General features: G+C 48.3%; 2 protein-coding genes and 1 long non-coding RNA gene across 5 annotated transcripts in view; 2 read left to right on the plus strand and 1 right to left on the minus strand.

Annotated features, from left to right (window-relative positions):
- Positions 1-21,436, minus strand: part of LOC140421908 (uncharacterized) — a 32,538-nt gene extending 11,102 nt beyond the window's left edge. The window contains exons 1-2 of one of the 3 annotated variants that reach the window (XR_011947165.1): positions 21,134-21,436; positions 16,257-16,624 (exon numbers count right to left, since the gene is read on the minus strand). The gene's annotated coding sequence lies outside the window, so the exon portion shown is untranslated. Of the gene's footprint in view, positions 1-1,214; positions 1,825-6,519; positions 16,625-21,133 lie in introns of those variants that run through there. The other 2 variants (XM_072506868.1, XM_072506866.1) reach the window with 2 other exon arrangements.
- Positions 6,676-12,762, plus strand: LOC140422000 (uncharacterized). Its single transcript, XR_011947214.1, has 2 exons — positions 6,676-6,922; positions 11,743-12,762. It is a non-coding gene; the product is annotated as an uncharacterized lncRNA (long non-coding RNA).
- A 129-nt stretch (positions 21,437-21,565) lies between the features above and the next one.
- Positions 21,566-25,747, plus strand: part of LOC140417959 (uncharacterized) — a 97,997-nt gene continuing 93,815 nt past the window's right edge. Inside the window, exons 1-2 of the mRNA XM_072501390.1 lie at positions 21,566-21,937; positions 24,839-25,383. The gene's annotated coding sequence lies outside the window, so the exon portion shown is untranslated. The remainder of the gene's footprint in view (positions 21,938-24,838; positions 25,384-25,747) is intronic.

The following is a 25,747-nucleotide window of genomic DNA, read 5'->3' on the forward strand; positions in this document are numbered from 1 at the left end:
AAAGTCCCACCTCCAGTGCGGGCGCTGGTTACTGTCTTTGCTAACCTGCAGGTCATCCCAGTACGGTGCATGGTCTGAGATTGTAATCGCCGAATACCCCGTGTCCACTACCCCAGTCAGAAAGACCCTGCTCAAAATAAAGAAATCAATCCGGGAATACACTTTATGCACGTGAGAGAAGGAGAACTCCTTCACCCTCGGTTGCCTAAATATCCATGGATCCACCCCGCCCATCAGCTCCATGAACCCTCTTAGTTCCTTTGCCATTGCTGGAACCCTGCCCGTTTTTGAGCTTGACCGGTCTAAGCCAGGGTCCATAACTGTATTGAAGTCCCCTCCCATGACCAACCTGTGCGAGTCCAGGTCCGGTATCTTTCCCAGCATCCTCCTAATAAACTCCACATTGTCCCAATTTGGCGCATATACATTTACTAATACCACCTGCACCCCCTCCAGTTTCCCACTGACCATAATGTACCGACCTCCCACGTCCGAGACTGTTCTACCCGCCTCAAACACCACCTGTTTATTGATCAGGATCGCGACCCCTCTAGTCTTTCAATCTAGTCCCGAGTGAAACACCTGGCTGACCGAGCCATTCCCCAATCTAACCTGGTCCGTTATCTTAAGGTGCGTCTCCTGCAACATTATCACGTCCACCTTCAATCTCCTAAGTTGCGCGAGCACACGTGCCCTTTTAACCGGTCCATTTAACCCTCGAACATTACAGGTGATCAGCCTAGTTGGGGGGCTCATTGCCCCCCACCCTCCGCTGCTCAGCCACCCCCTTTTTTAGGCCCACCTCCAGCCCGTGTTCCGCGCCTCCACCGGTCCGCCCACAGGCAGCCCCCGACCTCCTCTCTGTCCCTCAGCCCAAGTCCCTCCCTTGTCAGCAGAACATTCACCCCCCCCCCAGCAACAACACCCTGTAACCCAACCCCTTTCCTAAACCAAACATATGCACCCCCCCCCACTGCACTTCCGAGAGCTAGCTCACCGAGCTAGCTTGGCGGCCCCCATCCCCGGCGGCAGATAGTCTTCCACCTATTGTTCTCTCCCCGCCCTCCCCTGCACCCCCCCCCCCCTCCTCCCCACTCATACAAACAAACTCCAGCATCAAACAATCCCCACACAATTGCCCAACAGAAAAAACACCAAGATCAAAACGAGCACACCTCCATCCCCCAACAGTGCAAATGAAAACCTTAACTCACTCAGCTCTACTCCTGGTTCCAAATCAATGCAAACGGCACCTCAAACCCATCTTCCATAAAACGCAGAACGAGAAACTTTTTACAAAAACAGAGGAACAAAACAGAGAAACAAAAACATGAACATTGCAGCCAAGTTCAAAAGTTCTCAGTCCTTCGCCAGCCCTTTCTTTCTTGCAAAGTCCAACGTGTCCTCAGGCGACTCGAAGTAAAAGTGTTGATCCTCATGCGTGACCCAGAGACGGGCTGGGTATAACAGTCCAAACTTCACCTTTTTCTTGAAAAGGATCGTCCTGATCTGATTGAAGCCTGCCCTCCTCCTGGCCACCTCCACACTCAGGTCTTGGTAAACCCGCAGGATGCTATTGTCCCATTTATAGCTCCGTGTCTGCTTGGCCCACTGCAGAATATACTCCTTATCCGAGAACCTGTGGAATCTCACCACCATAGCCCTCAGGAGGCCTCCCATCCGCGGCTTCCTCGCGAGTGCTCTGTGAGTCCTAACCACCTCCAAGGGCCGGGAGAATGCCCCATCCCCCAGCAGCTTCTCAAACATGCCTGCGACGTATGTCCCAGCGCCGTTCCTTCAGACCCCTCCGGGAGCCCGACAATTCTTAGGTTCTATTCTCTAGGTCCGCCACCTTCTCTAGAAGCGTCTTATGCTGGTCCCTCAGCATCCCCACCTCCAGCTCCACCGCAGTCTGATGCTCCTCCTGCTCAGCCAGCGCCTTCTCCACCTTCTGGATCGCCCGATCCTGGGCGTCCAATCTGAGCTCCAACCACTCAATCGATGCTTTTATTGGGTCCAAGCAGTCCCGTTTCTGTGTCGCAAAGCCCTCCTGAATGACTTGCCTCAGCTGCTCCATAGACTGCTGGGTCGACAAGCCAGAGGTTCGCCTCTCCGCCATGTTGTCTCCTGTTGCAACTACAGCCCAAGTCTTTTCTGTCTTTTTGTTTCTGCCCTTACGAACACTTCTAGTCCTTTTCTCCATGCACCGAAATGGGAATTCAGTAGAGAATTGCCACAAACATCCGTTCTACAATTCAACTCCGTTAAAAAATAGTGGGAAAAGGTCCAAAAGTCCGACCAGAGCGGGAGCCACCAAATGTGCGACTTACTCCTTCATAGCCGCCACCGGAAGTCCTCCGGGGCGAGAACTGGCCACACACCAGGCCGGGGGTTGCAATATAACTTGGGGGCTCAGGTCCCTGATCTTTGGAATGGCAGACGGCGATGATTGGGTTACAGTATAAATTAAAAAGACACACCAGGTTTGTAGTGGTATAAGGACGGCTCTGGAGGCTGCTGAGAGTTTTTTCAGGCGGATGACCTGTCTTTGGTTTCTTGAAAAGGGTTTCAAAACGGCAAACTGGTGAATTGGCAGGTGAATGAAATTAGAGATGCCAGCTGAAGCTAGGAAAGCAGAGATATGTGATGTATTGGTTGAATATGTGGGTCTGTTAGAAACACAGGAGAGCTCACATGGTTCTGAGACTCAGAGGGATCTGGGTGTCCAAGAGCATGAATCACAAATGGCGAGTATACAGGTGCAGCAAGTAATTAGGAAAGCTAATAGAATGTTATTGTTTATTGTGAGGGGAATTGAATACAAAAGTAGGGAGGTTATGCTTCAATTATACAGTGATGTGGAGGTGCTGGCGTTGGACTGGGGTGAGCACAGTAAGAAGTCTGTAAGAATGTCAATTATACAGGACATTGGTGAGACCACATCTGGAGCACTGTGTACAGTATTGCTCATTTACCATCAGACCAGCAGAACAAAACCCTCCGACCCTCCCCATTGATGAACTGTCAGAATGAACAAAATGCCATCCTGGATGTAATTGAAGCAGAAACAATAACAGCAAAATCCAACCCCTTGTAATCACTTGTGAACTTGGTGTCTCAGCAGGCGCCATGAATCATGGATTCCCTTCCCAGACTGGGAGCAGGTGAAGGTCCTCTACTCAGTGTGAACTCGCTGGTGTGACTGCAGGCTGGATAACTGAGCGAATTCCTTCTCACACTGAGAGCAGCTGAACGGCCTCTCCCCAGTGTGAACTCGCTGATGTTTCCGCAGGTTGGATAACTGAGTGAATCCTTTCCCACACTGAGAGCAGGTGAACGGCCTTGCCCCAGTGTGAACTCGCTGATGTTTCCGCAGGTTAGATAACTGAGCAAATTCCTTCTCACACTGAGAGCAGCTGAACGGCCTCTCCCCAGTGTGAACTCGCTGGTGACTTCGCAGGATGGATAAATTAGTGAATCCCTTATCACACTGAGAGCAGATGAATGGCCTCTCCCCAGTGTGAACACGCTGGTGTGTCTGCAGGGTGCATAACACAGTGAATCCCTTCCCACACACAGAGCAGGTGAATGGCCTCTCCCCAGTGTGAACTCGCTGGTGTGTCTGCAGGGTGTATAATTGAGTGAATCCCTTCCCACACACAGAGCAGGTGAATGGCCTCTCCCCAGTGTGACTGCGTCGATGAACGTCCAGCTGAGATGGGACTCTGAATCCCTTCCCACAGTCCCCACATTTCCATGGTTTCTCCATGTTTTGGGTCTCCTCGTGTCTCTCCAGGTTTGACGATCAGTTGAAGCCTCGTCCACACACAGAACACGTGTACGGACTCTCCCCGCTGTGAATGGAGTGATGTTTTTTCAGGCTGTGTAACTGGTTAAAGCTCTTTCCACAGTCAGTGCTCTGGAACACTCTCACTCGGGTGTGTGTGTCTCGGTGCTTTTCCAGTCACACTGATGTTTAAAATGTTTTAACGCTGACAGAACAGACAAACATTTCTCCTTCTAGATTCAAAGTCCGGTGATATTCAGTTCCAAGGAATTGAAAGACTCAGTCAGATTGAGACGTGACGTTTGAGATTTCTGTCTGTAATTCCTCCTCATCTAATATCCTGTAAAAACAATTTACAAAATACATCACTGTCAGTACAGGATAGAAATTCAGAACAGACAATTCTAGTTCCTCTGGAACATTCTTTCCACTCATTCCCCAAATGCTGTAAATCTCCATCCCACTCTCCCTCCATTCTCACTCTGCTGTATTTAATATTCACCCTCACAATTCTCCTGAAGGTGCTGATTCAGACTGATTGGCAGATCCATGCTAACTGCTTCCTGTCCTGGAAACAGAGACCATTACAAATAGGAGCTGCAGTTGGCCATTCGGCCCATCGAGCCTGCTCGTCTATTCTGTGGGATCATTGGTCGATCTATGTCAGCGACATTCTCCGTGTTATTGACCAGAGGCTGAGTGAGCTGACTCAATATCTGTGAGCTCATGAGGCCGAGCTGTAAAACACCATGAAGAGGCTCAATGATCCGGAGGAGAGAATCCTGAACGTTGAGCCTCGGCGGAGGCAAGAATTCAATCCTTGGAAAACTGTCTGAGTGGTGTGGTGGACTCCTGGAGAACTTGGAGAACCGAGGGTCAGAGAAAGAACATCCGAGTCGTCGGCCTGCCAGAAGGTGTGGAGGGTAAGGCCCCCATTAGGTTCTTCGAGGACCGGCTGCCACGTTTTCTCAAGCGGGATGTGAAGCCTTGGCGTTTCAAATTAGAAAGGGCATCGGATCCTGTCTTTGAGGCCGAGGGATAGTTTTCATCCCAGGCCCGTAATCATTCCCTTCCACAACTTGAAAGATCACCAGAGGGTCCTGGAGACGGGTAAGGTGAGGTGGGACCTGGCTCCCATCTCACCTTACAGTGAATTATGTCACTTTATCCTGTGACCCTGAAAATTGTATCCGACAACTCCGTCAAGTCTTTCAATAATCCTAATACTGCCTTGGTCTTCGCTAAATCCTTGAAGGGCAAGGATTGGAGCGCTGATTTGCAGCTCAGACTAACTCAGGCTCTAATCTGAACTCTTTCCCTATCATGGATTTGTTGTCTGAATTTGTTATCTTTTATCCTGTTGAAGGGAGTTGTTATTCTTCTCCTCGAGTGTTCCAGGGACTCGTGTTACCTTATCTCAGTTATGGTAGATGTGCCGTGTGCTTATTATCCATCGTCTTTCTTCTATTATCCAAGTGTTAATCATGGCAGAACTGAGTGCTGCCATTGCTGAAGGGTGGTTCCACTGTGCTAAAGTGGATTGGTCACACTAAATTGCCCCTTAGTGTCCAAGATGTTCAGGTTAGGTGGCTTGACCATGATCAATGCACCGGGTTAAGAGAATAGGATGCGGAGTGGGCTTCAGTGAACTGTTCTTTCCAAGACTCACGGCAGACTTGAGAGGTGAATGGCCATCTGCATTCTTGCAGTTCTCTGTCATTCATTTTGTGTTATTCACTTTCATTTGTATATCCGGTTAGTCTGTTTTGTCATATTTTACAAACTGAATTGTTATCCTCTGTTTTTAGAAACTCTTACCCTCTTTCCCCACTCACCATTTTAACCTGTTAACTGGTTGTTCAATTGATCTGGCATTTCATCTCGAGGCTCTGGTCCCTCAAATATCCTGCTCCAAATTAATTCTGCAATGTGTTGCTTGGATTTATGTTAGCAATATCTCTTGTTCCGCTTTGTGCCCATTTTCCACCATTTTTTCTGTTACGCTGTTGCACTCATTGTTTAAAAAATGATTTTAAAAAATAACAATTTATTAAAAATCTGTCCACCTCATCCGTGAATATATTCAATGACCCCCACACCCCACTGGTCCCTGTGGAAGGGGCTGGTTTAGCACACTGGGCTAAATCGCTGGCTTTTAAAGCAGACCAAGGCAGGCCAGCAGCACGGTTCAATTCCCATACCAGCCTCCCCGAACAGGCGCTGGAATGTGGCGACTAGGGGCTTTTCACAGAAACTTCATTTGAAGCCTACTTGTGACAATAAGCGATTTTCATTTCATTCATTTTCATTTTATTTTCAAGAGAAATCCAGAGACTAATAACCCTCTTGAGGGAAGAGATGACTGGAAATATATAACGTAGCTACAGCACAATATTACACAACTGGAAATAATAATCAATGAACTTTATAACAGAACCATAAATAATATATCTAATCTGTACCATATAACAACACAAGACATATCTCTGTCCGATATTAATTTACTGTCCCCTTAAATGTCAGCCATCTCCTGGGGAAAGCAGCCCTTTAATTGTGAACATTGGGAAAGAGATCATCCTTTTAGCCAAACAAATAAATGTGTCAAGCTGAGGGAGCAAAGGATGTCAATGTGTTTAAGAGAGAGAGACCTGGGCCAAGCTTTCCAGCGTCTGCACCCTCCCTCGATTCACATCCTTTCCCTCCAGAATGAGAAAATAAGGTGTTTTACTCACAGATGTTTGAGAAAGGAGGGAGGTTTCAGTCTGTGTGAGGCCCCAGTTTTGCTCATTGTCCAGCTTCCGCATTCAGACAACGGGGGAGCTGATTGGATGGTGGAAGACAGTCCTTCCGGTTCACCAACTCTTCCCATTGGTCAACAACCTGCCGGTGCATGCAGAGGAATGCACGGTGACGTCTCAGGGTTCCAGTGCGCATGATCGGCGCACAGACACAGCAGCTCCGCCCCACTCATTGTTCCCCCTCCTCGAGACAAGGTTTCCAGGCAACTGGCTGACAGCTCTTGCCAGAGCGAGAAGCCTCTCGGTGATTTTCCCTCCCCGGCCCGGGACTGCGCATGTGCAAGAGAGAGGAGAGGCTGCGCATGTGCGAGGGAAAACCCACTCCCTGACCGTCATGGTGAGGTATCGACCAATGGGAATCGTTAGGACCGGAAGGACTCTAGTCCTCCATCCATTCAGCGCGGGCTTTCTGCGAATTGAGATTGAGCTTCACATCGACTGAAACTTCCTCCTGTCTCCAACATCTGGGAGTAAAACACTTTCTTTTCTCCCCCTTTCCATTTCTTTTCTCATTCTGACCTTCAATTGGTCACTTACAGCAACTGAAGGGAAAGGAAGTGAACCCAGGGAGGGTGGAGACTCTGGAAAGGTTGGCCCAGATCTCTCTCTGTAACATAAGAATTAGGAACAGGAGTAGGCCATCTGGCCCCTCGAGCCTGCTCCGCCATTCAATGAGATCATGGCTGATCCTTGGACTCAGCTCCACTCTCCGGCCCGTACACCATATCCCCAAATCCCTTTATTCTTTAGAAAGGCATCTTATCTTTTTCTTAAAAACCTTTAAATAAGGAGCCTCAACTGCTTCACTGGGCAAGGAATTCCAGAGATTCACAACCCTTTGGGTGAAGAAGTTCCTCCTACACTCCATCCTAAATCTACCTCCCCTTATTTTGAGGCTATGCCCCCTAGTTCTGCTTTCCCCGACCAGTGGAAACAACCTGCCCGCATCTATCCTATCTATTCCCTTCATAATTTTATATGTCTCATAAGATCCCCCCGCATCCTTCTAAACTCCAATGAGTACAGTCCCAGTCTACTCAACCTCTCGTCATAATCTAATCCCCTCAACTCTGGGATCAACCTAGTGAATCTCCTCTGCACTCCCTCCAGTGCCAATATGTCCTTTCTCAGGTAAGGAGACCAAAACTGAACACAATACTCCAGATGCGGCCTCACCAACACCCTTTACAATTGCAGCATAACCTCACTAGTCTTGAACTCCATCCCTCTAGCAATGAAAGACAAAACTCAATTAGCCTTCTTAATCACCTGTTGCACCTGCACACCAACTTTTTGCGACTCATGCACCAGCACACCCAGGTCCCTCTGCACAGCAGCATGTTTTAACATCTTACCGTTTAAATAATAATCCATTCTGCTGTTATTCCTTCCAAAATGGATAGCCTCACACTTGGCAACATTGAATTCCATCTGCCAGACCCTAGCCCATTCACCTAACCTATCCAAATCCTTCTGCAGACTTCCGGTATCCTCTGCACTTTTTGCTTTACCACTCATCTTAGTGTCGTCTGCAAACTTTGACACATTGCACTTGATCCCCAACTCCAAATTGTCTATGTAAATTGTGAACAACTGCGGGCCCAACACTGATCCTTGAGGGACCCCACTAGTTACAGGTTGCCAACCAGAGAAACACCCATTTATCCCCACTCTCTGCTTTCTGTTAGTTAACCAATCCTCTACCCATGCTACCACTTTACCCTCAATGCCATGCATCTTTAGTTTATGCAGCAACCTTTTGTGTGGCACCTTGTCAAAAGCTTTCTGGAAATCCAGATATACCACATCTATTGGCTCCCCGTTATGTACTGCACTGGTAACGGCTTCAAAAAATTCTACCAAATTAGTCAGACACGACCTACCCTTTGTGAACCCATGCTGCGTCTGCCCAATGGGACAATTTCCCTCCAGGTGCCCCGCTATTTCCTCCTTAATGATAGATTCCAGCATTTTCCCTACAACCGAAGTTAAGCTTACCGGCCTATAATTACCCGCTTTCTGCCGACCTCCTTTTTTAAACAGTGGTGTCACGTTTGCTACTTTCCAATCCTCTGGGACCACCCCAGAGTCTAGTGAATTTTGATAAATTATCACTAGTGCGTTTACAATTTCCCTAGCCATCTCTTTTAACACTCTGGGATGCATCCCATCAGGGCCAGGAGACTTGTCTACCTTTAGCCCCATTAGCTTGCCCAATACTGTCTCCTTAGTGATTACAATCATCTCAAGGTCCTCACCTATCATATCCTTATTTCCATCAGTCACTGGCATGTTATTTGTGTCCTCCACTGTGAAGACTGACCCAAAAAACCTGTTCAGCTCCTCAGCCATTTCCCCGTCTCCTATTATTAAATCTCCCTTCTCATCTTCCAAAGGACCAATATTTACCTTAGCCACTCTTTTTTGTCTTATATATTTGTAGAAGCTTTTGCTATCTGCTTTTATGTTCTGAGCCAGTTTACTTTCATAGTCTACCTTACTCTTCTTTATGGCTTTTTTAGTAGCTTTCTGTTGTCCCCTAAAGACTGCCCAGTCCTCTAGTCTCCCACTAATTTTTGCCACTTTGTATGTTTTTTCCCTCAATTTGATACTCTCCCTCACCTCCTTAGACATCCATGGTCGATTTTTCCCCTTTCTACCGTCTTTCTTTTTTGTCGGTATGAACCTTTTCTGAACACTGTGAAAGATCGCTCGGAAGGTTCTCCACTGTTCCTCAACTGCTTCACCATGAAGTCTTTGCTCCCAGTCTACCTTAGCTAGTTCTTCTCTCATCCCATTGTAATCGCCTTTGTTTAAGCACAAAACACTAGCGTTTGATTTTACCTTGTCATCCTCCAACTGTATTTTAAATTCCACCATATTGTGGTCACTCCTTCCAAGAGGATCCCGAACTATGAGATCATTAATCAATCCTGCCTCATTACACAGGACCAGATCTAGGACCGCTTGTTCCCTTGTAGGTTCCATTACATACTGTTCCAGGAAATTATCCCGGGCACATTCTATAAACACCTCCTCAAGGCTGCCTTTACCAACCTGGTTAAACCAATCGATATGCAGATTAAAATGTCCCATGATAACCGCTGTACCATTTCTACATGCATCCGTTATTTCTTTGCTTATTGCCTGCCCTACCATCCTCTTACTATTTGGTGGCCTATAGACTACTCCTATCAGTTACCTTTTCGCCTTACTATTCCTAACACATTGACACCCTTTGCTCCATCAGCTTGTCACATTTATTTGTCTGGCTAAAAGAATGGTCTCTTTTATAATGTCCACTATCCCCTGACGTTCTCAGTCCATCGCCAACGGTTCTTTTGCCAGGACAAACAGCAGCAGGAGAGTGAGCCCCGCCTCCTCCCCCAGTGCAGCCTGAAATAATCTGAACTCACCGGTTCGTCCGTAAAATGCCACCGCTGCCTAGTATAACAACCAGACCGAGTCCACAAAACCTGCCCAAATCCAAACCGCCCCAGGACCTCCGACAAATAGTCCCACTCCACTCGATCAAAGGTTTTCTCTGCATCCATTGCGACCACCACCTCTACCTCTCGTCCCTCTGGAGGTATCATGATCACTAGCCTCCTGATGTGGACCGCCAGATGTCTTCCCTTCACAAACCTGTCTCGTCCTCCCCTATCACCCCGGGACACAATCCTCTATTCTCGAGGCCAAGATTTTAGCCAACATTTAGCAGGGAGATCGGTCTATGTTCCAGGGACAGGATCTCTAAAGGGACAGGATCTCTGTTCTGTTCCAGGGACAGGGTCTCTCTGATTAAAGGGACAGGATCTCTGTTCTGTTCCAGGGACTGGGTCTCTCTCTGATTAAAGGGACAGGATCTCTGTTCTGTTCCAGCAACAGGGTCTCGCTCTGATTAAAGGGACAGGATCTCTGTTCTGGTGATGGTATGGCCAGGGGGGGCTACAGACCCGGCTATGTATTTCGTGGAGGCCGGGAGCTTTTTGTGGCGTGGCTGCCAACCCCTCACCGGTCGCAGCATCGGTGAGGGGGCTGCACCGATTGTTTCCATGTAAAATGCCACAGATCCTCCGCACTTAGCCTCGAAATTGGAGAATTTGGCCCAGGATCTCTCACTGATTAAAGAGACAGGGGCCGGGATTCTCTGCTTGCCGACAGCGATTTTGTAATCAGCGATCAGGCAGAGAATTCCTTTTTCCGACTGAATCGGGGGTGGCGGCGGTTTTTGGACGCTCCGCCCCCTCCAAAACGGCAACATCGAGGAGTAGCCGCATGCCATTGGGACGGCCTCAGGATGTTAGCTGAAGGCCCTCCCCTGATGCTCCGCCCCCGATGGGCCGAGTGCCCGACCACGCAGTTGACGTGTGGGCCCAGCCGTGCGACAACCTGCGTGGCGGCTGCGCACTGTGTCCAGCAGCTCCACAGTCAGCAGGGGTGGGGGGGTGGGGGCTTGCTGCTGGCCGGGGGGAGGGGGGGGGCGCTTTGGCGAGGGGAGGTCCAGGGGGGCACTATCTGGCAGATCAGGTCCACGCGTAGCCGACATGTTGTACAGCGCGACTGCTGCAGGTCGTCGCCATGCGCATGTGCGGCCACGAACCCGGCAATTCATTTTGTGGAGGCCGTGCGTTTTACGTGGCGCGGCTGCGAGCCCCTCACCGGTCAGAGGATCGGTGCTGGGACCTCGCCCATTTTCCAACGTAAAACGCCAGATTCTCCAGACAGGCCCAAAATCGGAGTATGTTTCAATTCTCTGAATAACTTGCACAGAAAAAGGTAAGATGAAATAAAGAGGTTGGTTTATTTTTACACACACGGGGGTGAGAGGGGTTTCCCAACACCCACCCACTTTTGCATTCGTACAATAAATGGGGGATATGGAAAAAGGAAGAGGGTTCCGGGAATGACCACAATAAAATCCAAGTCATGGTTTTCCATGTGTCCAGAATCCGAAGTCTAATGGAAAGTTCCTTCAGAGGGAGGTTTACTGTTACGGGAGATCCGTCTTTCCAGCAGTGAGACTTCCACGATGGGGGAAGACACGGAGAGTGAGTCGGTCTGGGAGGAACAAGAGCCAATGTTTCTGCCATTTGCAGGTTTTTTAATTTATATTTTTATTGATGTTTTTCCCTTTTAACAAATATCCAACAAAAGCTCAGGATTGGTGCAGCACAGCAGAAATGTCTCAGCAATACAGAAGTACAGGAGAGGACAGGAGGACGACAATACAGATGGATCAGTATAATCATTAAGCTTGGTGCATCCGTGTGTACCAATGGATATCCTGGAGAACAAGGGAGAAGAAGAAAAAGCCATGAAAACATGGTGAAACGGTGCACACCTTCTCACGTAGCGAGTGCTCGCATCGCCCACCAGAATCCAGGATAAGATCACCGTGCCAGGTTCAGGCGGGTGTCAGAACACATCTCCCCCAGCTCCAGTCACACCAGAGGCATCAATAACACATCCTTATGTCCCCTTCTCGGGTACAAGACCTGTCTATACCTTTGCAGGAACCAGTCAACGATTTTTTTTGTACCCCAAAATAACAGACATAAATTTCAGGAAAAAATCAACAAGGACACTCAGACCCACAGAACAATCATCATTCAACACAATTACACAGAGAAGACCAGCAAATATTCATACAATTGGTTGAAATTCTAATTGATGCAGCTTCCAAGAGACTAACAATAACAGGATTTTAAAAAGTACTACCAAAAGCAGAGGATCTCAGGATAACAGGGACCAAGATACAGCCCTGAGCACACGGTCCCCTGACGTACGCCCCTCACCACAAGCCTCATTCGAAACCTCACTCAGCTTCTCAGGACACCCCAGCCAAGAAGGAACCTCCCAAGCAAAAGGGGGCAACAGGAAAGTGACCACAGTACAAGACCTGGCCCGGCCCTGTACACCCTCGTACACAGGAGTCAGGCAAGCAAGGATGGTCACACTGTGCCAGGACTCACTACACACCCAACCTCACTCCTCTCTCACCACATCCGAGGGCAGCGCACACAAGAAGATTCACGTCGTCCTCCACCAAGGAGGTTCCACCCACAAGGAGAGGAAAATTCGTCAAGACCATTATTTTCAACTGTATTAATCTTAGACATTTTAGTAATTCATTAGTGTAGTGTTAGTAATAAATAACTATGTTTATGAAACAAAGTCTAATGTTCTTTATTCACACTACAATATCAAGATTCAACATCAGCCCAATGAAAGAACATTGCACCGTCACAAAAAGGATACTCGGGGCAGAGCTGCGTAGCCTCATTGGCGTCAAAACACTGCCTCCCCACGGGAGACCCTGCTTCAACAAGGAGGGCATTCAGGAAGTCACTATATAATCCCATTTGGAGCAGGGTGCCTACCTCCCCTCAGCCTCATCCTCAGACCCAATGAGGGCTCAAACATCAATGATCCACAACACTCAAACTCTCACTCAAACCCTCCAACCCACAGGTTACTACCTCCCCAGTGGAACCTATCCCGAGAGGATTGATTGATGATTTGATTGATTTGTTTTATTGTTACGTGCACTGAGGTACAGGGACAAGTATTGTTCTGTGTACAGTTCATACAAATCGTTCCATACATGAAAAACAAAACATAGGACATAGATAAATACACAATGTAAATACATAGACACAGGCATCGGGTGAAGCATACGGAGCGCAGTACTACTCAGTGGAGAAGGTGTGTGAAGAGATCAGTTCAGTCCAGAAGAGAGTTATTCAGGAGTCTGGTGACAGCGGGGAAGAAGCTGTTTTTGATCTGTTAGTGCGTGTTCTCAGACTTTTGTATCTCACTGCCCAATAGAAGAGGTTGGAAAAGAGAATAACCCGGGTGGGAGAGGTCTTTGATTATGCTGCCCGCTTTCCCAAGGCAGCGGGAGGTGTAGACAGAGTCAATGGATGGGAGGCGGGTTCGCGTGATGGACTGGGGTGTGTTCACGACTCTCTCTAGTTTCTAATGGTCTTACCCCGAGCAGTTGCCATACCAGGCTGTGGAGGAGCAGCAGAGGAGGAGCAGACCAGGGGCCTCCAAAGGGGACAATTCAGGAAGGGAAACTCACTCCACCACCCAACAGACCCTCTGCCCAAGCCAATAAACAGAGTTACTCCTGCCCTGCCCGATCAAGTGACCACCGCCACTCCCAGGCAGCCAAGAGAGTATTGAAGAAGACAAGTGGAACAAGGATTAACTGACCACACCCAGTTCTTCGTGCTCACTAGTCCCCTTGGTTCTCTCGTGTTTTTGGGACGATTTCTGTATCTTCCTCCGTGAAGACAGATACACATGGTTTAGTTTCTCTGACATTTCCTTACTCCCCATTATAAACTCTCCTGTCTCTGCCTGGAATGGACCCACATTGGTCTTTGCTAATCTTTTTCTTTTCACGTTCTCAAAGGAGCTTTTCAAGTCGGCATTTATGTTTCTCGTCAGTTTGATCCTATATTCTATTTTCTCTTTATCAGTTTCTTGGTCCTCCTTTGCTGAATTCTAAATCAATCACCAATCCACAGGCGTACGGCTATTTTGGCCTCTTTATGAGCCTCTTCCTTTGATCTAATGGAATCTTTAAATTTTCTCGTTAGCCACAGTTGCATCACTTTTCCTGTGGCTGTTTGTTCCTTAAAGGAGTCTACATTTGATGTCAACATGTAATAATACTTTTAAAATTAGTGATTGCCTGTCTATTGTCATACCTTTTGTTGTAATGTCCCAATCTACCACAGCACAACTTGCCTTTCAAATCTCGACAGTTTTCTTTGTGAAAAACACGTGGATAAATTAAACAAAGGAACCATGTAACCACCATAGCCCATCTTCATGGCAACGTGGCATGCTTTCAGAGGTTCCAAACAGAAATGGGAACTAAATATCTTCCAACCACTGTTGCTATATTTACTTGCTATAAATATGGCAGCTAATAAGGTTGCCCTTCTTAATCTAGATATGAATAGGATATGCTTTCAGAGTCGCCAGGTATCAAATGATACCGCCACAAGGTTCAACCGGATATCGATCAACGACCCAAACAACCAGTTAGTTCGTTCAAGATCAATAATACTTTATTTACACACAAGATTAACTTACACATGCAACATAAACACAAGCTAAATTACACCTATCACTATGACAACCTGTACTTAACTTCAGGCACCCGGCTTAGGTCAGAGGAACAGTGGCCTTTGTTCGAATCTGGATCTGCTGGGTCTGGAGAAGTAACTGTGGTTCAGCTCGGCTCATCTGTCTGGTAGCGAGCATTGAACTTGAACTTGCTTCTGGTCGAGGTGCTGCAGATGGAGTCAGACGTTGCCGGAGCGCCAGGTCCAAAAGAGACCGAACACATGGCAGTGTCTCTCTTTATCCTGGGGGGGTTTCGCACTCTTTTGGGCGGTCCTTAGGTTTGGACCCAATAATTCGGCAGACTTCGATCACTGTATTCGATTGGAGCCAATAAAGGGGCGGGTGCCTTGATTGCTGGGCGTGTCCTCAGCAGTCATTGACCGTGGCTGTTTATGCTTCCTGAGTAAAGGGAGTGGCGCCGATGTGTCTGGAATTGTATCGGATACCCGAGTACCAGTTCCTTTGTCTTAGGGAAATGGGTCATTAGCATGCAAATCGGCTGGGGGTTTCGATCCTGTCTGGTTCTGTTCACAAATATACATTTAGGCTCTGAGCCTGCCTGAATCTTACATTGGCTATATTTCCCTTGAGGCTTTGCAAATGTCCATGTTTCTTTGTAAATGGCCATCCCAGATGGCTACACCACCAAACACCCTTTCGCTCTGTGATCCTCGTGAAAGTTGAAGCCAGGAATTCACAACATGGCTCAATGATCATCAGCCCACTGGAGGCAAATTTGTGAGACCAACCAGTCCAGCAGGAAGAAACCCTCCGCCCATCCCTATTGATCAACTGACAGAATTAACAAAATGCAGTCCTGGATGCAATTGAGAGCAGAACAGCGGAATCCAACCCCCGTAATCAGTTGTGAACTTGGTGTGTGAGCATGTGCGATGAAACACAAAATCCTCCCACGCTGAGGGCAGGTGAACGGCCTCTCCCCAGTGAGAACTCGGCGGTGTCTCCATAGTTGGGATGGATCACTGAATATCTCACCTACTCAGAGCAGGTGAACGGCCTCTCCCCAGTGTGAACTCGCTGGTGTGTCCGCAGGGTGGGTAACCGAGAGAATCCCTTCCCACACTGAGAGCAGGTGAATGGCCTCTCCCCAGTGTGAACTCGCTGGTGGCTCCGCAGGTGGGATAACTGAGTGAAGCCCTTCCCACACTGAGAGCAGGTGAACGGCTTCTCCCCAGTGTGAACTCGCTCATGTCTCTGCAGGCTGGATAACTGAGTGAATCCCTTCCCACACTGAGAGCAGGTGAACGGCCTCTCCCCAGTGTGAACGCGCTGGTGAGTCTGCAGAATGGATAACCAAGTGAATCTCTTCCCACACTGAGAGCAGATGAACGGCCTCTCCCCAGTGTGAACTCGCTGGTGTCTCTGCAGGTCAGAGAATTGAGTGAATCCTTTTCCACACTGAGAGCAGGTGAATGGCCTTTCCCCAGTGTGAATGCGCCGATGAATTTCCATCACAGATGGTGCTGTGAATCCCTTCCCACAGTCCTCACATTTCCACGGTTTCTCCATGTTTTGGGTCCCCTTGTGTCTGTCCAGTTCGGACAATCAGTTGAGGCGTCGTCCACACACAGAACACGTGTACGGTCTCTTCCCGCTGTGGATTGTGCAATGTTTTTTCAGGCTGTGTAACTGGTTAAAGCTCTTTCCACAGTCAGTGCTCTGGAACACTCTCACTCGTGTGTTTTTCCAGTCTCTTGGAAAAATGTTTGCCTCATCTGTCAACTTCAAAATGTTTTGAAGTTGACAGATGAGGCAAACATTTCTCCTTTAGATTCGAAGGCCAATGATATTCAGGTTCCAAGGAATTGAGGGACTGTCAGATCCAGACGACATGTATTAGGTTTCTGTCTGTAATTTGTCCTCTTCGAATCTCCTGTTAAAACAATTTACAAAAGACATCACTGTCAGTACAGGATAGAAATTCAGAACAAACAATTCTAGTTTCTCTGGAACTTTCTTTTCTCTTGCATTCCACAACATCTGTAAATATCCATCCCACACACTCTCCCTCAATTCACTGTATCTAATATTCACCCACCCAATTCTCCTGAAGGTGCTGATTCAGGCTGATTGACAGATCCATGCTCACTGCTTCCTGTCCTGGACACAGGGACCATAACACATCGGAGCTGCAGTCAGCCATTCGAACCTGCTCAACCATTCAATGAGAGCATTGTCCGATCTACCTCAGCACCATTTTCCAACACTATTCCCCATATCCCTCGATAACTTCACCCCCTTGAAACGTTAGCAATCTCAGTCTTGAAAATACTTGATGACCGAGGTTCCACAGTCCTCTGGGGTAGAGAATTCCAAATGCTGACAGGGGGAGTGAGGGGAAGCTGTGTTTGGTGGTGGAATCATGCTGGAGTTGGCAGAACTGGCGGAGGATGATTTCTTCAATGCGGAGGCTGGTGGGGTGAAAAGTGAGGATAGTGGGGATTCTATCCTGGTTCTGGGAGAGAGGAGTGAGGGGGAGGGCAGAGGTGTGGGAGATGGGTCGGACACGGTTGAGAGCCCCTTCGACCACAGTGGGTGGGAAGCCACGGTTAAGGAAGAATGAAGACATGTCAGCAGCACCGTTTTGGAAAGTGGCATCATCGGAACAGATGTGACGGAGGTGAAGGTACTGAGAGAATGGGATGGAGTCCTTACAGGACGTGGGGTGTGAAGTGCTGGAGTCGACGTAGCCGTGGGAGTCGGTAGGTTTGTAATGGATATTAGTGCACAGTCTATCTCAGAAATTGAAATAGAAAGGTCAAGGAAGGAAAGGGAAGTGTTGGAGACAGACCATGTGGAGGTGATAGAGGGGTGCAAACCGAAGCAAAATGAATATATTTTTCCAGGCTTTGCAGAACACCTCCAGTCCATCCGCAAGCAGTTCCCAGACCTTCCTGCCGCTTGCCATTTCAACTCACTGCCCTGCTCTCAATCCACATGTCCGTCCTTGGCCTGCTGCAATGTTCAGGTGAAGCCCAGCGCAAACTGGAGGAACAGCACCTCATCTTCTGATTAGGCATGTTACACCCTTCTGGACTTAACATTGAGTTCAACAACCTCAGACTCTCCACCACCTTTACCCCATTTTTATCTATCAATTTATTTTTGTTTTTATTTCTTCCATTGATCGTTTTTTCCCTCCCCATTATTCTCCTCCCCTCCCCCATTCAAATTATTTCAAGTTGCCCTTTACACACTGCTCACCTTTATTCTGCCATTCACACATTCTAACCTTTTTATGTACCACTATCAGCCCTTCTTAGCCTTAATTACCACCCTTTGCATTCCTTTTATCTTCTGTTCTCGACATCTTTGTCTGTATCTCCACCTATTGCTGGCCCTGTTCCAGCCCCACCGCTCCATTCCACCCCTCCCCCACTACAGTACAAATCTGACCCCATTTCCAGTTCTCTCGAACTGTCACAAAGAGTCATCCAGACTCAAAACATTAGTTCCCTTTTCTCTCCACAGATGCTGTCAAACCTTCTGAGATTGTCCAGTATTTTCTGTTTTTGTTTAAGATTCCAGCATCCACAGTAATTTGTTTTCATAATAATATATCTAAACTGTGCCATGTAAAACCACTAGACATATCTCTGTCCGACATTTATTTACTGTTCCTTTAAATTTTAGCCAACTCTAATAATAATAATCTTTATTGTCACAAGTAGGCTTACATTAACACTGCAATGAAATTATTGTGAAAAGCCCTGAGTCGCCACATTCCGGCGTCTGTTATAGAATTTACAGTGCAGAAGGAGGCCATTCGGCCCATCGAGTCTGCACCGGCTCTTGGAAAGAGCACCCTACCCAAGGCCACACCTCCACCCTATCCCCATAACCCAGTAACCCCACCCAACACTAAGGGCAATTTTGGACACGAAGGACAATTTAGCATTACCAATCCACCTAACTTGCGGATTGTGGGAGGAAACCGGAGCACCCGGAGGAAACCAATGCATACATGGGAGAACGTGCAGACTCTGCACAGACAGTGACCCAAGCCGGGAATCGAACCTGGGACCCTGGAGCTGTGAAGCAATTGTGCCAACCACTATGCTACCATGCTGTTCGGGTACACAGAGGGAAAATTCAGAATGTCCAAATTACTAGACAGTACGTCTTTCGGGACTTGTGGGAGGAAACCGGAGCACCTGCAGGAAACCCGCATTGACACAGGGAGAACTTTGGGGAAACCAACGCTTTTAATTGTTAACATTAGGAAAGAAACCACCCTTTTAGCCAAACAAATAAATGTGTCAAGCTGAGGGAGCAAAAGATGTCAATGTCTTTGAGAGAGAGACCTGGGCCAAGCTTTGCAGAGTCTGCACCCTCCCCGGATTCACTTCCTTTCCCTTCTGTTGCTGCAAGTGACCAATTGAAGGTCAGAATGAGAAAAGAAATGGAAAGGGGGAGAAAAGAAAGTGTTTTACTCACAGATGTTGGAGACAGGAAGAGGTTTCAGCCCGTGTCATGGTCAATCATCATTAACACAACATCTGCCTTCTGATTGGCTGGAAGACCATAGTCCTTCCGGTCCTCCCACTTTCCCATTGGACAACACCTTAGCAGGAAGGTCAGAGGGCGGGCTTTCCTCCACACATGCGCAGCTTCCCCTCACCCTTGGACATGCGCAGTACCTGATCACCCGCCCGTGCGGCGGATAGAGCGGGTTCCCCAGCGCGGGGGATTGTGGGAGCTACGGCCGACACTGTCCAAACTCCTGGGATGACAAGTGGAGGAGGCTTGGGTGGTTGTGTGCGAGCTTGGTGTCCGCCGCCGGGCCGATTCGAAAGGCAGGCCGCCTCTGGGAGCTTCCTGGATGGGGTGGAACAGCAACTACCCGGTGCCCATCGCTCCTGGTCCCCGAGGGAAGGGGAGAATACCGGTTTCGGAGTACTGCGACCAGTCGTGTTTCAAGTCAGCGGTCGAGCTGCGGAGACGCTGCTTCGGACTGCGAGGTTTGCTGTCGGCGGTTTTGAGTTTGCCCAATGGAGGACGAAGGAATGGAGGAAGGATGGCAGCTGGATAGGCTGCTGGAAGCGGCGGGTCGGGACCGGGAGTGGATGCCCGACGGGCGGCCCGCGGCCTGCAGCCCGGGGTGGGTTGCTGCCGTTTCTGGGGTCTCAGAGGGTTCGGTCCCCTTGGACGCCCTGTGGGCGGTTGGGACTTTCTCTGGGACTTTCTTCCCCATTGTCGACTGTTGCCAACATTGGAGCGACTCTGGCCGCTGCCATTGGAGGACTTTGAGGACATGTTGTTCCTTGTGAAATTTCGGCTGGGGCGCCGGGGTCATGATGTGGAACGTGTAAATTGATGGATTTTTTTTAATGGACTTTTCTATGTGTACTGAGGGATTTGTTTTCTTGTTTTCTTTGTTTTTCGTTTTCTTTGTCAGCCTAGGACATACAACTCATTTTGGTTTACTCTGAAATGTTATTTAGTATTGGTGGTGGAATGCTAATTGGTGGGAAACTGCTCTCCCTCCGAATGGTCCCGTGCCTACGGGCGGGGTCCAGGAGGGGGGAACCCTCTCTCCTCCGCCGCGCCCGGGTCTGGCTCTCCGGTGGTCTGTGCTCTTCGCGAGGAGGGGCCTTTCCTCCGGGGTGTCGGCTGCAGGGCAGGGTGGACGGGGGTGGGTGAGCGGGAATTAGTGTTCGGTGATTGATTCTATCCTGTTAAATATTTTCTGGGGTGAATTGAGACCTGGTGCCTGGTGATTGGGTTTGATATGATACTGTTAAAATGTATCGAGGCCCTGTGGGTAATATTTGTTTCCGAAGCGGCCGTATTGTATCGGGGCCTTGTGCCTCGCGACTGCTTGTCTTGTGTGTTTAGAGGTTGTCACCTTGAAATGTACTTGTGTTTTGTGGATTTTATTTTTGGTTTTTGTTTCATCTCTTTTGGAGTGGTCGTATGGTTCCGAGGCCTTGTGCCTCGCGACTGCTTGTTTTATGTGTTTAGAGGCCGTTACCTCGAAATGTACTTGTGTCTTGTGGTTTTTTGTTCCTTTTTTCTTTGGAATGGTCGTTGGGTTTCGAGGCCTTGTGCCTCACGACTGTTTGTGTTTTGTGAATGTTCGATTGTTACTTGAACTATGTGTAGGGCCTGTGCCTTGCGGCTGGCTGTGATAAGTGACTGGCTAATTGGTATTTGGAAACGTATTTCGGCCCTGTGCCTTGCAGCTGTTTGTGTTCAATGACTGTTACAACGTTACTGTGAAATGTAATTGGGCCTTGTGCCCTGCAGCTGTTTTGTGTTCAGTGACTGTTTAATCGTCAATTTGAAGTGTGTTTAATCGTCAATTTGAAGTGTAATGAGGCCTGGAGCCTTGTAAATTGGTTTCTGTAATAATTGTGACGACAATAAAAGAGTTACTCACAGATGTTGGAGACTGGAGGAGGTTTTACCTTCACTTCCCCTGTGACATCACAATGGAGCCCTCCCTGAATCAGCCAATAGGAATTACTCTATTCCGCGGAGTCGTCACTGGGTTCCAGTGCGCGGACGCGGGAGCCCCGCCCGTTCGACCCCCTCCCTCCACAAGTTTCCTCGAGACAAGTTTCCAGGCAACCGGCTGACGGCTCCGACCAGAGCTGGAAGCCGCTCGGTGATCTCCCCCCTGCCTGAGACTGCGCATGTCTAAAGGAGAGTGGAAGCTGCGCATGTACAGAGGAGCTCACCTCCTGACCTTCCTGCTGAGGCATTGACCAATGGGAAGAGTTGCACTACCGGAAGGAGTCTGGTCCTCCAGCCAATCAGAGCGCGGGGTTTGTATGACTGAGCTTCACTCCGGCGGAAACTTCCTCCTGGGCCTTCATCAAACAAACCTCCAGACGCTGCTGGTTCTCCAGCATTCTGCACCTTTCATCAGCAGTGACACAAATGATCACCCCCCCCCGCCCCGGCATGAGCTTTACACGTCTGGAGGGGGAAATACCAGGGGCCGAGTTAACGGAAGAGCTCAAACTCTTCCTTATAATGTGCAGTGAATGAAGTATCTCTGATCAGGGAGGCATCAAACCTCCACTTTCTCGTCCTGGGGGTGAGCCCTCGAGCAGAACCTCCTGAAAAGCGGGTGGGCCGCATTTATGATGTTCCCTGTGGTGCAAGCGGACACCAGGTCGTTCTCGGCACGAAGAAGTCGGCGATTCTAGTCTGACATTGCTGTGGGACTGGAAAAAAGGTAAAATCTCCGCCCCTCGGGTGCAAAGTTCCCCAAATATCCACATAACCCACCTCCTCACGAGCCGAGACCAACGCCCTAGCTTGCAGCGTGAGGGGTTCCTGGTAACCGGGAGCTTATCTACCAGAGGATATTTGTGGCCGTTGAAGTCACCAACCACAAAAGAGTTAGTCGAAGCTAACAGCAAAGTCCACAAACGCCTTCGAGTTGAACTCCGGGGAGTCATTCGGGCATCCATAAACATTCATTATTGAAACAGCATCTCCATGCACCAACCCTCTGATGATCACATATCTATCTCCTTTGTCCTTGGTGCAGGTTTCAACCTTAAAAGGGATATTTTTATTAATAAGGATTGCTACACCCCTGCTACTTGATGACAAAGAGGCAAAGAAAATCCTTCCCAACCAATCCAGCCTCAATTTAAATTGTTCCTCATCATCGAATCCTTACAGTGCAGAAGGATGCCTTTCAGCCCACCAATTCTGCATCTGCCTTTGAAAGAGCACCCTACCTAGGCCCAAGCCTCCACCCGATCACCCAGTAACCCTAGCTAACCTATTTGAACACTGAGGGGCTTTTTTGCATGGCCAATTCACCTAACCTGCACATCTTTGCCCTGTGTGAGGAAACCGGAGAACCCAGAGAAAACCCACCTAGACACGAGGAGAAGGTGCAAACGCCACCCATGCAGTCACTCGAGGCCTGAATTGAACTTGTGTCCCTGGCGCTGTAAGGCACCTGCGCTCACCACTGTGCCACATTGCCGCACCAAATGAGTTTAAGCGAGATGAGTTTCCTACAATAAAGCTATGCTCCCCGAACAGGTGCCGGAATGTGGCGACTAGGGGCTTTTCACAGTAACTTCATTTGAAGCCTACTTGTGACAATAAGCGATTTTCATTCATTCATGTCGACTTTCTCCTTACGAAAGGAGAGGATCTTTTTCCTTCTGATAGGGTGATGGATGCCCCCTGTACTTTCCCTGAGAAAATTTGAAGATTAACTGTCGCCATTAGTTAGGCGACAGAGAGAACAGGAACAGATCTTCATACCACAATCAGGCATATGCCATTACCCCCTCGTCCAACTCACTTTACACCAGAGGAACCAAAGTATCCCCAAACTGCTCCTTTCACAGATAAAAGCCCCGTCTGTACCAGAGTAGGATAAAGTCAACAACATATCAACCCTCCCATAATAACAAAAATACAAAAGAATCACGACCACAATAGATCCAAGGGGACTTTCCTCAATATGACTGAGGACCTGGAGGGTTAACCCCACTGCCAGACTATCGTTACCCTCGGGATACATCTACCATAACTGAGATAAGATAATATGAGTCCCTGTAACACTCGAGGGAGGAGAAGAAGACATTCAATTGGCCCTCACAGAATAACAACTCCCTTCAACAGGATAAAAGATAGCAAATTCAGACAACAACACCATGATAGGGAAAGAGTCCGGATTAGAGCCTGAGTTAGTCCGAGCTGCAAACCATCCCTCCAAATCCTTGCCCTTCATGGATTTAATGAAGGCCAAGGCAGTAGTCGGATTATCAAAAGACTTGACCCGAGTTGTCAGACTCAATTTTCAGGGTCTCAGGATAAAGCGACATAATTCACTCCCGCAGCCTTGCGTTCCCTTCAAACTTCATCGAAGCCTCGATGCTTCGTTTGTGTGGCTGCCGAAAAGTCCTGGAAGAAGGAAATCCTCACTCCCTCATGGAGCTGGGTCCCACCTCACCTTACCCGTCTTCAGGACCTTCTGCCAATCTTTCAAGCTGTGGAAGTGAAAGTTTACAGGCCTGGGATGAAAACTATCCCTCGGTCTCAAAGACAGGATCCAATGCCCTTTCTAATTTGAAACACCCAGGCTTCACATCCAGCTTGAGAAAATGTGGCAGCCGGTCCTCGAAGAGCCTAATCGGAACCTTACCCTCCACACCTTCTGGCAGGCCAACGACTCGGATGTTTTTTCTCTGACCCTCGGTTCTCCAAGACCTCCAGGGGAAGCACGGTAGCATAGTGGTTAGCACAATTGCTTCACAGCTCCAGGATCCCAAGTTCGATTCCCGGCTTGAGTCACTGTCTGTGCGGAGTCTGCACGTTCTCCCCTTGTGTGCGTGGGTTTCCTCCGGGTGCTCCGGTTTCCTCCCACAGTCCAAAGATGCGCAGGTTAGGTGGATTGGCCATGCTAAATTGCCTTTAGTGTCCAAAATTGCCCTTTGTGTCGGATGGGGTTACTGGGTTATGGGGCTTGGGTGGAGGTGTGGGCTTGGATAGGGTGCTCTTTCCAAGAGCTGGTGCAGACTTGATGGGCCGAATTGCCTCGTTCTGCACTGTAAATTCAATGATCTATGACCTTCCCCACTCCACTCAGCCGGTTCTCCAAGGATTTAAATCTTGCCTCCCCCGAGGAGGCATCTTGCTCAACATTCAGGAATCTCTCCTTGGGATCGTCGATCCTTTCCTTGGTGTTTTACAGCTTGGCCTCATAAGGTCACAGATATTGAGTCAGCACATTCAGCCTCTGGTCAGTAACACGGATAAATTTGCTGACATAGATCGGCCAATGATCCAACAAAATAGACAAGCAGGCTCGATGGGCCGAATGGGTGACTACAGGTCCGATTAGTTATGATCTCTGTGACCAGGACAGGAAGCAGTGAGCATGGATCTGTCAATCAGCCTGAACCAGCACCTTCAGGAGAATTGGGAGGGTGAATATTAGATAATGTTAGAATATTAGAGTGAGAATGGAGGGAGAGTGTGTGGGATGGAGATTTACAGCTTTTGGGGAATGAGAGAGGAAAGAATGTTCTCTAGGAACTAGAATTGTCTGTTCTGAATTTCTATTCTGTACTGACAATGATGTCTTTTGTAAATTGTTTTGCAGGATATTAGAAGAGGAGGAACTACAGACAGAACTCTCAAACTTTACGTCTCAATCTGACTGAGTCTTTCAATTCGTTGGAACTGAGTTTCACCGGAGTTTAAATCTAGAAGGAGAAATATTTGTCTGTTCTGTCGGCTTCAAATTATTTTAAACATCAGTGTGACTGGAAAAGCACCAAGACACACACACCCGAGTGAGAGTGTTCCAGGGCACTGACTGGAAAGAGCTTTAACCAGTTACACAGCCAGAAAAAACATCACACCATTCACAGCGGGGAGAGACCGTACACATGTTCTGTGTGGACGAGGCTTGAAGTAAAAGACTCACCACTATTCTTAGAATTCCCCCTATACCAAAAAGGGACAATAAGACATTCTAAATGGTGAACAGGGATTCTCACTCCCTGACTCCTATGCAGACTTAGGTGGGTGCTATTCAGGTCAAACTGTATTTTCAAGTTATCCCCCGGTATAACCCATATCTTCATTGGAGAATTTTATCTACTTACCACTTTGTAGCATCGATCCTGGATCCCGCGTTGCTAAGTAAGTAAAGTAGACTTTGTAATAACCACTGTTTCAGGTTAACACTTTTCAGTTATTTTATATATTTTTTCTTTTAAAAGATGCAATCACTGTATTTACAGAAAAGTAAAAAGATCTTGCTTCTGGATTCTCCTGGTTGGTTGAAAAGACCTTCAGGTCCACCTTGACAATCTCTCTTCTTTAGCTTTTGATCTTCCTCAGATGGATTAGCTGTTCCGCTCGGTTGCTATGCTCTATCCTTCCCATGGCCGAGCTATGAGAGCTGATTCTCTCTTCTTTAGCTGTTGGTCTTCCTCAGATGGATTCGCTGTTCTGCTCGGTTGCTATGTTCTATTCTTTCCATGACCGAGCTATGAGAGCTGGC

This window comes from Scyliorhinus torazame, chromosome 5 (genome assembly GCF_047496885.1).
Source record: "Scyliorhinus torazame isolate Kashiwa2021f chromosome 5, sScyTor2.1, whole genome shotgun sequence".
NCBI classification, from domain to species: domain Eukaryota; kingdom Metazoa; phylum Chordata; class Chondrichthyes; order Carcharhiniformes; family Scyliorhinidae; genus Scyliorhinus; species Scyliorhinus torazame.